We start from the raw sequence: 15,505 nt of genomic DNA, 5'->3' as shown, positions 1-15,505 counted from the left end.
GTCATGAACGTGGACAATCACTCCTTGAGGAATGTCTTATTTTGGCATTGTTTTGCATTTGAAAATCAGCATAAGAGGCAACTTGGTTCTGTCGGCACAACAAGCTAGAACAACTGTATAATGGCACTTTTCATGTCCACTTGTCTTCACAGTTAGTTTTCACCCCCTTCTTATCAAAAGTTCTGTTACTTGGGACATCAAATTGAAGGGGGACTTTGTCCATATTTGGAATCTATCCCAACTCAAACTGATGTGTCTTCCGACATTGAATGACAAAACGATGAAATTCAAGGACCTTCTGCTCATAGCTTTCAGGCATATTTTGGGAAAGTCTGGTGTGTGTACGCATGCTTAGTCTGTTCCGTTTCATGAACCTGAAGCACCAGTTGTGTCCTCCTTTGAAATCAATAACTTCTTTTTCATCAGCAGTTCTTCTTGCCTTATGCTGAACCATCTTTGTGGACACAGCAATTCCAATTGCCCTTTGCTCCTCAATCCATATTTTCAATTCCCTCTCTAAATCAGGTGTTTTCGTGGTGTTTTCAGTAGGGGTTTCTTCTTCCCATAGCCAGTCTCGGATTGTTTTCTCAGTTGGAGGAGGAGGAGAACCAAACTTACGTTCAGCAGCACGATTTCCATTCACTTTTGCAAAGTGGATCACTTTTAACTTGAATTCGGCACTGTACGAAAATCTTTTCTGAGCCATTTCTGGGCAGAACATGGCAAAACGTAATCTAATATACCGGTAACAAGTGCAAAGACAGCAAGTGCGAAAAAGCGGGAAATGCAAGTAAAAACAATCTACAACCACTGTATAAGACGCATCCAGTTTTTAGACCGCAAATTTTTCGAAAAAAGGTGCGTCTTATACATGGGGAAATACGGTAATTAGGTTTTACTTAATTCATGAATTTTCTCTAATTGTGCAACAAATAGATGAAACTCGGATTGCTGAAATATTGTCTGGAGTCTCATCAACCATACATGCCTGGCTTAGGGTTTCAGTATGTTCTCTGTAAGCACAGTATGATTACAAAGAACTTAACTATTAAAAAAAAAAAAAAAGAAAAAAGCAAGCTGTAAAATGAATTATCATAGGAAAAAACCTTTTTACTCAGTCAGGCATAAAATGTAAAATGTACCTAATAAAGGTGGGGGAATGGCCCACATTGAGCCTATGTGTTGTGCGTGTAGCCCATTACTTCATATTGTAGGGCCTGCAGCCATGTAGGGAGCTCTAAGTATAAGTTTCACTTCTTCCAAACTTATCATTCCATTTAAAAATAAAAACAGTCCTTACAGGTTATTGCACCTACACAGCACAGTGTTGACTAAGATTGTTTGAACTGCATTATGTGTTATCCTTTCATTTTTATACTGCTTTCTCCCCCACCTACTCAGATTAAAACTATCATGAAATATATTTTCGTAATAGTTTTACCATCATGAATATATATTTTCACATTGAGTTTTGAAAATGTCCATTTTTAGTAATACTGGATTTTTTTGTATTGCTTTCTTATGATGTTTTATGTATCTTCCTCAATATATAACAATGTTATTAGTGTCATGTAATAATAATAATGTTAGATTTTTGTATTTAGTTATTAAATGTAAAAAAAAAAAAAAAAAAAGAACATAAATACTGATCATCATAAATTAACTGAAAATGCTGAAGGTACATCCGATGCACCTTCAGCACTTTATATGTTTTGGCCCCAAGACAAAAGTCACGTGCCCCTGATAATGGTGATGTGGGATTGGCAGACCTCAATTTTCTCTTAAAAGGGTGTTTTTTTTTTTTTTTTTTTAATATATATATTCTGCTGATAGGGAGGCATCAGCCAAAATGTGACCCCAATTCTCCTTTGTGGATTGGGGTCACATTTGCACATTTCCACTCCATGGGTATCTCCCCTGAGTCCAAGTAAGCTCTCATAATTATGGTTAAAGGTTTGGTTACTTCCTTTGCTGCCTCCTTTAATATAACTGGATAGATTCCATCCACCCCAGGTGCCTTTCTTATGTTTATCTTCAACAATTTCTCCTCCACTTTTCTCTCAGTTATTGCAAGATTATCTAGCTTACTGCCAGAGTTTAATACATCTCTGGCATTCCCCTACCTGAATAACTCCTCATGTGTGAATGTAGATGCAGAATATTCATTTAGTTTGTTAGCTATCTGAGCAGTATCATCAACAGTTGAACAATTGATATCAAGTGGACTAATCTGATTCATCCCCTTCCTTCTAGAGTTTACTTAAGTAAAGAACTCTTTGCTGTTTTTCTCTGCATCCTTTGCCAAAGATTTCTTGTAATCTGCCTTTGCCTGCCTAACCTCCTTTGTGACTTGGTTAACTGTGTCACCTGTTAATTTATATGTATCTCATGCATTTTTCTTCTCTGCCACATGTCTAATTATTTCATCTGACATCCATTTAGGCCTAAATCTTGAACAATATTTCTAAGTTGGTGTGAAAGGGCTAGTAGCTTCCAAGATTATTTCTTTGAATGCTTCCCGTTTTGAATTTGCTGTTGGTAACATCATCAGTTGGTTCCACCATATAGAATTTAAATACTGTCTCAGACTACCATAGTCACCTTTACGAAAGCAAAAACCCTTCCCTTTACCCCTGATAGTAGTTACCTCTTTGAGTAAATCCCACTTCAGCACACTGTGATCACTGCCACCTAGTGGTTTCTTTATCTGCAGATTCTTAATATATGAAGAATCACTACTGATAATCAGATCAAGAGTATTACTCCCTCTAGTTGCCTCCCGAACATGCTGATGTAGAAAACAATCATCCAATAAATCCACAAAAGCCTTGCTAGTGTGTGAGTGACCAACCCACAAATTCCAGTCAATTTGTGGGAAATTAAAATCCCCCATTATAAGACACTGATTTACTGGCCCACTCTATTTCTCTGCACAATTGCTCATGATACTCATCAGATTCATTAGGCCTATAACACACACCTACTCTCATTTTCCTTTTCCCAGTGCTTATGTCGCACCAAACAGACTCAACATTGCATTGTCCACCAACATCAATTGGATGCACTTCGTTAGATTTTGTGTTTCTTAAATAACAGCATAACTTTTCCTCCCTTCCTGTCCTGTCTATCCTTTCTGTACACACATTGTACTCCTCAAATTCCAATTCTGCACTGCTTATGTCTGTGTGACACCACATCTGTGATATCCCAACAATATCTGCCTTTGATGTCTTGACTAGCACTTCAATCTCATCAAATTTATTAACTGTACTCCTAGCATTTGTATACATGCAAGTATACATGCACCTGTTTCTACCCTTAGTTACCCTAACACAGCCCATGTATTTACTTGTTCCATTATGACTCCCAGCAGTCCTGGAAATCCCCATTTCCTTGCTTTTCAGGCTGCTGCTCACTTGCATTTCAGTAGAAGCAGTGCAAGAATCACTTTCACCTCTGCCAACGGCTACTGTTAATTTACTAGTCGAGTATCCCCCCCAAGTTAACAGTTTTCCAACCCACCTAACTCTGCCTCGATAGCATCAGCAAATATTCTTGCACCCTTTTTATTTAAGTGTATCTCATCCCTGTAGAAGCAGTCTACCCTGTTAACAAGCACACAGACCAGGCCAGGAAAAATTCTACCCCTTGAGCCTTGCACAATCTCTCCGGGGCACAATTTCTCCATTGTCAGGAAGTGATTATGCAATTGTCATCTGGAAAATGAAGAAAGATGCTGCAATAGTTAAAGGTAAAGCATGAGTTTTAATTTCAGAAGAGGGGAGTTTTACAGTTTAAGGTGCTATGTGGCATCTGTGGATTGGGTAGATTTCTGAGGGATGGCAAATACATTTGAATTATGGAATACTTTTTAAACGAAAAATCACAGAAGCCATGAGTGCATACATATCTTTAAGATAATATTGTGGGAGGAGGATGTTGAAATGGATGACTGCGAAGCTGGCTGGTCAAATAGGGCAGAAAAAGATAGCATGGGACAGTTGCAGAGTGATGAAAAGTACCGAAGCCTACAATGGGTACAAGGTGATATGTAATGGTACTACAAGTAAGGTCAGGGAGGCTGGGAATGAGAAAGCATTGGCTAAGAGAGCAAAGAATGGGTACAAGGAATTTTTGCGTGTATATGAATACAAGGAAGAAAAAAGCGAATCAAATTGGATGCTTGTGCATTGAGTGTGGGAAAGTCTTAGACAACTTAGCTGATGCTGTGGATGAATTGAACAGGTATTTTGTATCTGTCTTTACTGACGAAAGACCCTTTATGCTGAGAAGAGACTTTGTGAGTGAGGCCAAGCCATATGAAATTTATTAGAAAAACTTTTGAGCATAAAGGCACGTGAGGTTTCTCAGAGTTGATGGCATATACCCTGTAGTTTTGAGCGAGAGCACAAATGAACAGGTGGCATTGAGGTTAATTATGAGGGCATCTTTGGACTCTGAGGAGATTCCTTCGGATTGGAGAAGTGCCATTGTATCGCCAATAAATAAAAGTGATTCTAAGAGTGACATTGATAGCTACAGACTGGTTAGTCTGACTTCAGTGGAAGAAAGAATCTCATAGGCAGTGATTAAGAGTGCAATACAGGGAGATTCATAAGGACACACAACAGGGCTTTAAGGATAAATCATGCTTAACTAACTTAGTAGGCTATATTGACAAAGTTACTCACGAGCTGGATTTAGGGAATAATTTCGACATGACACGACTTATTTGGATTATAGCAAAGCATTTGAAAACCTGGTCTGTTATGAGAGGTTACTGTTTAAGCTTGAACAGGTTGGTATTACTTGTAAGATTTTAAGATGGATTGCTGCAGGGCAGAAGGCAGAGGGTTGTGATTAATGGATATTCTTTTGATTGATGTAATGTCAGGAATGGGGGTCCCTGAAGGATCAGTTCTTGGACCGCTATTGTTTCTCATTTTCATAAATCGTATGATGAAGGGATAGAAAGCATGAGATCAAAATTTGCAGATGACGTAAAGATTGGCAAAGTCGTTAATGATCAATTCCAAGCAGCTCCTTCAGGATGTCTTGAACAGATTTCAAAGATGGTCAGAGAAGTGAGAGCTATGTTTTAATGTTGCCAAATGCAAGGTCTTACACTTGGAGAATAGCAACCCACAAATAAACTATACACTTGGTGGGGTTGAAATTTTCTGAGCAGCATAGACAGGCAGCCAGGAAAACTCATGGTCCTCCTATCAATGATTTATTGAACGTTATCCTTTAGAGATTGGGAAGTCGTAATCTCACTGTATACGGGAATCGTAAGACCACATTTGGAATAAAGTGTCCAAGTATGGAGAACTCTGAAAAACGACATCAAGCTTCTTGAAAGGGTGCTGATGATGAGATTCACAAAAGGATGACTGTATGAGAAAAGACTCCAATTATATGGGCTACAGAGCTTAGCAACCAGGCATCTTAGAGGTGACCTGATTGAGGTTTATAAGGCTCTGAGAGGGATTAGTAAAATGAATGAAGTTAGAATTCTCACTGTTCTAAAGAATCCATAACTAGGGATCATAAATTCAAATTACAGTGCTTGAGGTTTAGATTAGAGTGTAGGAAGTTTTCTTTTAGCCAGTGAATCATCGATAGCTGGAACAAGTTGCCCTCTCAACTTGTTACATGTTGTTGAGGTTGACAGTTTGAATAAATATAAATTCAAAGCTCAACTGGATACATACCTGTGTGAGAGGGGAAGCATATAATTTGTTTTCCTATCTACTTGGTTGGCTTTTTTTTTTTTTTGCCATTGCAGCAAAAGCCTGTGACTTCTCTGCACTATATGGCCAATACTACTACAATTATAAATAAACTTGAATGCGATTAATAAAGCATTGCAGAAGACTTTTAAGAAACAAAATTGGCACAGTGTATAAACCCCTGAAAAAAAAAAAGTTATTTGTGCTACACTAATAAGTGGAGAAAAGGAAGGAGAGTGTTGTTACAAACATACTACATCATTAAAAAGTAAAAGTTAAACTTATAAGGAAGTGATTTATTTATGCTATAATTTTTTATATATGTAACAATCACCTCAAGGAGGGGATTGTCCCCCTGTATGAGGAAGTGGTTGGGCCACACCTTGAGTACTGCATATAGGTCTGGGTCCTCGTTTTAAAAAGGATTGAGTACAGAGAATGGCAATGGGATTGATGAATGGAAGAAAGGGTTACTGTTTCCAAGAAAGGCTTAAGTGCTGAAAATTGTGGCATCTGGAGACTAGGCACCTGTGAGGTGATCTGATTGAGGTGTATGCTGGCTTGAATGGTTTGGGCAAGCTCAGTGCTGATGGGATTCTTCCTCTTGCTCAGATTACTCACCTGAGGGGACATAAATTACAATTGAGGAAAGACAATTGTAGAATAGATGTGTCCAAATTTTCCTTTAGCCAGCGGGTGGTTGATAGTTGGTACAAACTTCCATCTGTCGTAGTGAAGGTCGACAACTTAAATAAGTTCTAGGCAGAACTAGACAAGCATTTGGGGTGAATGGATTGTTGAAATGGGGAGGTTGTTGTTTTTTTTAATTTGGCTGATGCTATGTAAGCTTGCTGTCTTGCATTATATGCCTCTACTAATGCTAATGTAACTAAACTGCTGTATATTGTTATAGTGATTAATGAATCAGAAACTGAGATTCTATCCAGGCAGAATTCAACTTTCACACAAGCTGCCGTCACCTTTGATGTCAGTAAATTAATTATTATATATATATATATATTTTTTTTTTTTTTTTTTTTTGAAGCGAAAAAGTTGCACATCTTTTTTTGCTAATTTGTGTTAAAAATCTTTTCGCAGCCTTCAATTTTGGATAAACTTTCCAAATTATTGTATGAAAAACAGAAGGAAATATTCATTCTGCAGTTGCAATCATGAAGTAATTTGTGAGAGTTGCTGGTCAAATTCCATAGCCAGCATGATCTACAGATCTCATACCTTTGGATTTTGACTCTGGCTTATTATTATGGATCATGTTTAGCACCTATCATTTCCAACAGATGGACATAAATTGAAGAAGAAGAATGAAAAAGTTACTGCTGATCTTGTGATATCTGATGTGCTAGAGTGAATTTAACAGAACATTGACTTTCATTGAGCAGTGTGCTACATGACTGGAGATAATCAATTATGTTGAAGTGTAGTAGTTATTAGTAGAAACTTTGAAGATACTAGTTTTCAGTCAATATTTACTTTTATTATGGGCACATGTCCTTGTCTCATTATTTAAGTGTAATATTGTGTGTATGTTGATATAAGTTTGAAATTTTCTCCTTTGTTTAGGGTTGTGTCTTGTTTGATGTTTAACGAACTTATCAAATTAGCATTAGTAGAGGCATATGATGCAAGAAATGCATATAGCTTTGTATGACAAATATATAGCTGATACTATATAAAGCAAGCTTTATATATCATCAGCCAAAAAAAAAAAATACCTCCCATTTCACCCATCCATTCATTCCAAATGTTTGTCTCGTTCTTTGAACTTATTTAAGTTGCTGACCTCCACAACAGATGGAAGTTTCTTCCAACTATCAACCACCTGCTGGCTATAGGCAAATTTCCGCACATCTATTCTACAATTGTCTTTCCTCAATTTGAATTTATGCCCCCTCAGGTAAGTAATCTGAGCAAGAGAAAGAATCCCATTAGTATTGAGCTTGCACAAGCCATTTAAGGCCTTATACACCTCAATTAGATCACCTAGCAGGTGCCTAGTCTCCAGAAGCTGCAATTTGAAGAACCTAAGCCTTTCTTGGTAACACCACCCCTTTGTTCCGCTCACCAGTCTCGTTGCTCTTCTCTGTACTTGTTCCATCAGCTGTACATTGATACATATGTATAGTGCTTCTTTTTGGGATGGTATGGCAAACCAGCACCTTTATTACCAGCACATTTGGATGCAGTACACTTCGAAATTTGTAATATTTTTCAAATGTTTACCTACTATTCAAATAAGCTTAAAGCTATTTAACTAAATTTGCATTTTTCACTGTCTATTGTTAAGATATTTTCTATATAAGTCTTTATAACCATTTTTAGAATTCTAAATAACTCAGTCAGACCTCTATTTAACGAACTCCTTTTATGGCAAATTTTTTTGAATCCCCCTTGGAAGTTGCATTTAAAATTGTTTCCATTGAGCAAATAAAATTTTCATATAATGAACGGATTAGGACAGACTTGACTCGGTATGCATAATTCACATTTCTGGCCTTCAGGCAATTAGTGCTGCTGCACAAATTAAGAGAGCTAAGGGCATTACCATTCAACAACCGAGTGGTACTTGTAAAACCTATCCAAACACCTGTACCCTTCCAGAGAAGTCATGCTGGTCAACAGTGAGCAGATCAAGGGGTATTCCTGATGCTGAGAATGGGCTCTGGTCAACCTTCTAAACAGTGGTGTCCAACTTTTTCTGGGCGCCTCCGCTTCTTGATTAGACCGGGGTTCGAGCCCGTCACCACCAAATACGGAGAATGCGGAAAGGTCAGGGAATGACCACCACATATCCTTTATATTATATATGAAAAATATGAATCAGTGGATGTAACAAGGTCAACTTACATAATAACAGCCATAAATATGAAATATTTACAAATTTCAGTACCCGATTTAACAGTAAACAAATTTACAAATTTAGGTACAGCTTTTACAGTGGGAGTAGATGTCATAGCTCTATCCGTGTGAAAGTTTCATGTAGTTTCTCTGATCTGTATCCTTTTGAGTCACAGAACTTGTCTAGATCAATTACTAGTCTGTTGATAAGCTGGCTAGTGTCTCTGGAGAACATCGTACTCAGGCAACCTAGATTGTCTAGCCATGTTTGAAGAGGAAGCCGAGGCCCCCCACCTGGCAGAGTCCTGCTGTCCTGGGAGTCCCAACGCTGTCATCCATTCTGGGGGAATCTATGCATCTGGTTATGAGTTTAGTGAGTGTTATGATATTTTGGCCAGTAATCTGCTGTTTTCAATGTATCACTTCTAAATTGGAGTAGAGCACCGATCTAGAGATGGTATACTGTCTCCCTGTTATTTTATTAAGCCATTTAAGGATCCAGTACTCTAACCTGAGAAATTTGATGAAGTGAGTTTTGGGTGCTGAGGACCATATGATGGAGGAATATAATGGAATGGGATAAAGGCATCATTAGACATATTGAATGATAAGCTGAGAATCATGTATTTCTGTGAGCTCTTGGCATAGCAGCCACATTGCTGTATTGGTGACACTAAGATGCTGCTGAAATGTGAGGCCCTCATCCCACGTAAAGCCTAAGTCTTTACTGAAATGACTTTTTTTACAGGTTTCCCTGCAATAAAGATTTGTTTGTTGTTCCTTAACCTTTTGTTTGTAAAGGTCATTTGAGCTGATTTAGCATGATTAAGTTTTAGAATGATTGCATCTAGATACATTTCTAGATGCAATCTTGTTGTATTTTTTAATTGGCTGATTGATGGTAGCTGCTTGAATAGGATTAGATGATGATATGTAGAATTTTATGTTTTCTGCATAAGACAGAAAGTCTTGTGATGCAAGGAAGGATTCAAGGGCTGCAGCGAACAATAAGGGGGGAAGCGACCCCTTCCTCTCTGTGTTACTCCTCTGGTTTGTTTGTTTGTTTGTTATTTGGTTTTTAGGAGCATTAGCAACTAAGGCCATATTGCTCTGGGACATGACCTTTCCGCATCCTCCGTATTTGGTGGTCACGGGCTCGAACCCCGGTCTAATCAAGAAGCGTGTGCTACGCACTGCTGCTCCTTCCCGCCTGGCTACGGAAGCGCCTACTCTTCTGGTGACCAGGCACCTATATTGATAGTTTTGATGAGTGACTAGAAGCTGTCTAGATTTTAGAATTGCTTGTAAAATTCGTAGAGCATTACCACTCACGTTGAAATAGTTCTCCAAGATATGTATTAATGTATCTATGTTGACACAATCATATGCTGCTTTTACATTGAAGAAGACGACATGAAGTTGCGCTCCGGCGCCGAGGGTTCTTTGTATTCTTGTGTGCCAAGTATCAAATAGGTAGCTACCAAGCTACCAAGCAGGTCTACTATCAAGTAGGTAGTACCAAGCTACTACCTACTATCAAGTAGGTAGTAGCTTGGTACTACCTACTTGATAGTAGACCTGCTTTTGATTACTGTGTGGCGGTAGGGAGGCCTGTGGTTGAAGCAGTGTTCTGTAAATGCAGTGTTAATGGCCTTCTTGAAGAGTTTCAGGAATCCACATGTGATGGTGATGGCCTGTAGTCCTTCGGATGCTTACATTTTGGTTCCGAGGGCACAAAGAAATTTCCCCCCAGAAATTTGGTACACGTTCCAAATTTCTGGGGGGATCTGCGCTAGTGATGATTTGATTAAAAATATGCACCAGAATATCAACAATGTAAACGCTGCATATTTGCAAAATGAACAGTGGAAACCCGTCTGGACCTACTACTGACTTTAGCAGTAGCTTCTTTATGATCTCGATCAGTTGGTCTCTTGAGATGGGGAAATTAGAGAATACAGGGTAACTTGTAGATCCTACCACTGGAAAGACGGACTGATTATGTGGCTGATTGGGCTGCTCGAAGGCAAATTTTGCCCATTCCATGAAGGTCTTCTCTTCCCTTGCAGACTGATTTTGCTTAAATGTGCAGTGCGTAGTACACACGCTTCTTGATTAGACCGGGGTTCGAGCCTGTCACCACCAAATATGGAGGATGCAGAAAGGTCAGGGAATGACCACTGCATATCCCTGGAGCAATATGGCCTTAGTTGCTAATGCTCCTAAAAACCAAATAACAAACAAGCTTAAATGCGTGTATTCTTTTAGAGAGTCGCATCCTGTCGATGATCAGCTTCCTGTGAGCCATTCTTTTTTGTTTTAAACATAAAGCTCTTTCCCTTTTATATGTGATGAGATCTTGTTGATTATTGGTTCTTTTCCATGGTCAGTAGGCCTTTTGCTTGTAATGAAAAGCGAGTTTGATGTCACAATTGAACCACGGGGATGTTCTTGATGTAATCCGAACTTATTTTGATGCCCTGGTCAGTGCTTCTTATCTGAGTTCCTGAGCTAAGCAGGATAAAGCTTCCCTTGGAGGTATATAGTTTCTGCCAGTTAAACTCTGTTAAGCGTTTAAGAATTATTTAAGAATTATTTCAGGTTTGAAATAATTCTTAACTGAAAGGATTGCTTTTGATGTTATTATGACAATACCGATTTCATATTTTGTTACATGTAAAAGTAAAATTGAAAATATTCAAAAATTTTATTAAGTACAATACACAATTACATTTACTGAACAAAACATTTAATGAGAAAATTTTTTTGATAATTAACAAAATTTAAAATGCTGTTTTAGTTCACTTTCCTTGTGGGCTGTAGTTTGGACACCACTCTGAATGAACTGTAAGTGCAATATTCGAGAATTAGCAGAAAATGATTTTCTTTTCCCCTGACAAACAATCATCTATTGTTTTGTGGAAGTCCGTTATCCACATTTTCCCACAAATTTTCCCTATCTCTATTTACATGGTCACAGTACCTGAATATCAGAATGACACCAGCATTTTGGACAGTTTCAAAAAAAGAAAAAAAAAAAAAAAATTTTTTTTTTTTTTTAATTTAACTAGTTCAAAGAACTAGTGACAATATTGATGACGAGGGAAGGAAAATGAGAAAAATGAAGGTATTAAACCTTCTAAACATGAATGTTGACATTTGGTGAAAATGAAGTTAGAATATTGTCAATTAGGTTACAGTTAAATGAAAGAGATACACTTCATGGATTTCTGGAATACCTAATTGATGAGATGGTTTTGGAAGAATTGAAGCATTTGATAAAAAGCTCTGAGTATGATACCAATTTAATCGAGTGAATGTGAACGAGGATTTTTCACACAAATGAATCTGATCGTCAGCTCAACCAGAGGTTCGTTGATGACAAAAACAATTTCTTCACTGCTATTTCTTAAAATTGTAGCCCCATTACTGACAAGCTTTGATTCAGCAGACTTCGTTGCTTCTTTGGAAATATCATTCAGCAACTGACACAAACAATAAGAAAAGAAGTTGGCATAGTGTGTTGGATGAGTACTTAATAAAAATTTGGAATATTCTACAAAAACTTTATTATGAAATTATTTTACTTATTTTTTACTTATTTTTTTTATATACTTGAATAATAAATTTATGCTTAATAATCTGAATGTTAATATACTTAATTTGTTGTTCTTATTCCAAAAACATTACTACTAAAGTAACAATATCAGGAAAAAATTTATTAGAGTACTTTTCACATCCTTTTAGTTTTCAATTTTTCCTGATAGCAAAGAATGAGTACCAGCACCTATTTTTTTTACAAAAAAAGCACTGGACATGTGACAACAAAATCTTTTAGCATATCACTCTACCTTACTTTCTAATACAAAATAACATAAAAAATAATCAGCATATGGTAAATGCCTGCATTTGAACAGTGTGGTTTTCAAGATGGTTCAGAGTGGTCTACTGCAGCACTTAACAAAATTTAAAATAAAATTTGGATAGGAATGCTTCTTGCTAATTTATTGTTTACAGTCGTTAATTAACTAAACTTATCTAGTGTTGCTGAAAAGTGGTCAGCACTGATTTAGAAATGCTTAGTTTCTTGTTTTATAATGTCCTTTGTTTGTCGTAATATAAATTAAAATGCAAGACAACATTGTGGAAAAACAAAATAGATCGAAGTATATTTTAGAAAAACAAGTAATTTACATTAAATCTATTCAACATAAATTTGTATCAGTTTACTCTTTTGATAACTTCAACTTCTAATGATAAACAAAACTAAATTGGTGGCTATCTTTAAAACTTCCTACAGCTAAAACAATCTTTTTTTTCCCTCTCTTTTTTTTTTTTTTTTTGACCCAATGCTTCAACATAATCTGGAGGATAATATCAATTTAGCAAAGTACTTTAGGTATTACAATTTACAAAATTTCCTTGTTGCACTTTAAAATACTGGTTGCTGCTTGGCTTTGCTTGACTAGCCACATACAGAAAGTTTAAATTTTTTTTTGAAAATATCGAAATATCTTTTTAATCTCTTGAACAGCAAAAAAGTACAGCTAATAAAATAAATCCCATACCTCCTTTATCTCAGCTAACACTGAACTTCCTAAAATCATAGAATGCATTAAGAATAAACAGCAAGTTAAAAACCATGAAGAACCAAATGAGCCCTGGAAACCTTTTACACATTGTAATATTTATGTTTATGGACAAAGAGGAATATGGAAACTGTTCAGATATTCTTGGGTGCCTCCATAGCCAGGTGGGAAGGAGCAGCAGTGCATAGCACACGCTTCTTGATTAGACCGGGGTTCAAGCCCGTCACCACCAAATACGGAGGATGCGGAAAGGTCAGGGAATGACCACCGCATATCCCGGAGCAATATGGCCTTAGTTGCTAATTCTCCTAAAAACCAAATAACAAACAAACAAACAAACAAACATCAGATATTCTTTCAGTAAAATATTGTTTGTAATAGTGGGAATTCTGAATATTTCTTTTGAAGGAGTTATTTGTCTGACACAACATTTTGTCTTTTAAAATTCCCTTTTTTTCTTCCTTCCTGAATGAAAAGATACCACAAAGCTTTGCCAAACAATCACTTTTAGATCCATATGAATGTATTTGATAATGTTGTTCAATTTGTCTATTTTCAGACAAATAACTCTTTCAAAAGAAATATTCAGAATTCCCACTATTACAAACAATATTTTACTGAAAGAATATCTGAACAGTATCCATATTCCTCTTTGTTCATAAACATAAATATCACAATGTGTAAAAGGTTTCCAGAGCTCATTTTTTTAACTTGCTGTTTATTCTTAATGCAGTGCTATGAACAAACTGTAGTAACTAACCAAACTTTTGACTCACCTGGTTCCAGAGTTTCCATGGCAAAATGTCAAAGAAGATTAGTATTTTCCCTTTATTTTTTTCAGTTTTCACTTTATAATTGTTGATTATTGAAATTGAAATACTCTTATAAAATAATAGATAAACAGCAAACCAGAGTAAGTGATTATGCTAATGCTCTTTCTTGTATAAAGAAAACTTTAAAGTTTATACTTAATCATGCGTATTTCTAACACACATACAGAAAAAGTAAGTAATAATGAATCTTTATATTACACGAGTTCTGCTCATCATGTAATATAAGTTTGTGTCTATGAGTTTATATGCAGCTATCTGACTATGTTTTACTAAGTTCAAAATACACAAAGTTATAGACCTCTAAGGTTGTAAAGCTACTTTTGAGTTACCATGCATAATAAGGACACACATGGCAGAAAAAGTGCAGTAGAGAAGTAGGTGCACTGAAATGCATCTCATTGGTTTTCATTAATATAATATGACATAAGAATTGCTCATATACAAGTATCTCCCATATGTCTGGAACCATAAGATGTATGGTTTGTTCACATTTTTTCTTTCTGTTGTGATTGTGGCTGATGGCACCGATTAAAGACAATCATGCAGAGGTGCCATTCAGTGAGAAGTTGCAGATACATTCATTGCTTGTCACCCAGAATGGATTTGTTTATCCACTGTTGTTTGTGCCAGTTACTGGAGAAATTCAAGATGGTGTCAGTTTGGATAAAGAATGCAGTGGGCCCTTCATGAACAGTTGCTAATTAAGCAACAGTGCTTAGGTTGCACTTGGTATGAAAAAAATGTCTGTGTTGCTTTTCTGTGGAAACTGGGGTTTAAAATCTAGCTTTCATTGCATTAAGGAATATTGCTCAAATACTCAGTGAGGATGATCTGATCAACACATGGAATTTTTTCAGAAGATTTTATAATTAATCATTTTTATGGTGAATACAATTGTTAACCATATTTAGTGTTTCAAGTGGTTCGAGCACATTTCACTCAGTGGTTCAAGCCTGTCACTCAGGCTTTAACCACAGTCCATCAAATGCACGGACTGTTTATGTTGTTGTTTGACCATTTCAGTATGTTGGGCCTTAAAGAATACTCCTACACAACAGCATAAATCAGAGGATTTCACAGTTAATTATTTTGACAATTAAAACATCATTATCAGTATTTAACAATCGTGCAGTCTTGAACCAGCCTCACTAAAATGCATGTGCATTACTACACTTTTGTGCATGATCTCCCTCTCTACTACACTCTTGTGCTTGAACACTACTACATCAACAAGATCATGCCTTGTACAGTTCATGCTCTTCTCCTGAAATGAAATGGAAAAACACATGTATTTATTATGTCTGTATGAATGGTGCCATATTAAACCTATTTCTTAACAGTTCCTATGGTTCCAGAGTTATGGGTTAACAAATCTATAACTACATAGACTCAATATATGTGTAGATAATGAATAGATTAATACCTAGTCAAAAATATTGCGAACAAAGATAAAAATCATTCATTAGAAAGTTAATTTCTTGCTAGGTAACTTCAT

The 15,505-nt window shown here is 36.5% G+C and overlaps 1 protein-coding gene across 1 annotated transcript in view; it reads left to right on the top strand.

The window, feature by feature from the left end:
* The window catches only part of LOC150081577 (protein FAM13A-like), a 183,577-nt gene that overhangs the window by 152,003 nt on the left and 16,069 nt on the right, over window positions 1–15,505 (top strand). The gene's annotated exons all lie outside the window — the stretch shown is intronic.

This window comes from Mastigoproctus giganteus, chromosome 8, assembly GCF_048544385.1.
Source record: "Mastigoproctus giganteus isolate SK-2022 chromosome 8, ASM4854438v1, whole genome shotgun sequence".
Lineage (NCBI taxonomy): Eukaryota > Metazoa > Arthropoda > Arachnida > Uropygi > Thelyphonidae > Mastigoproctus > Mastigoproctus giganteus.
Note: the sequence above shows the minus strand (reverse complement) of the source record. Positions and strands in the feature narration are given on the sequence as shown.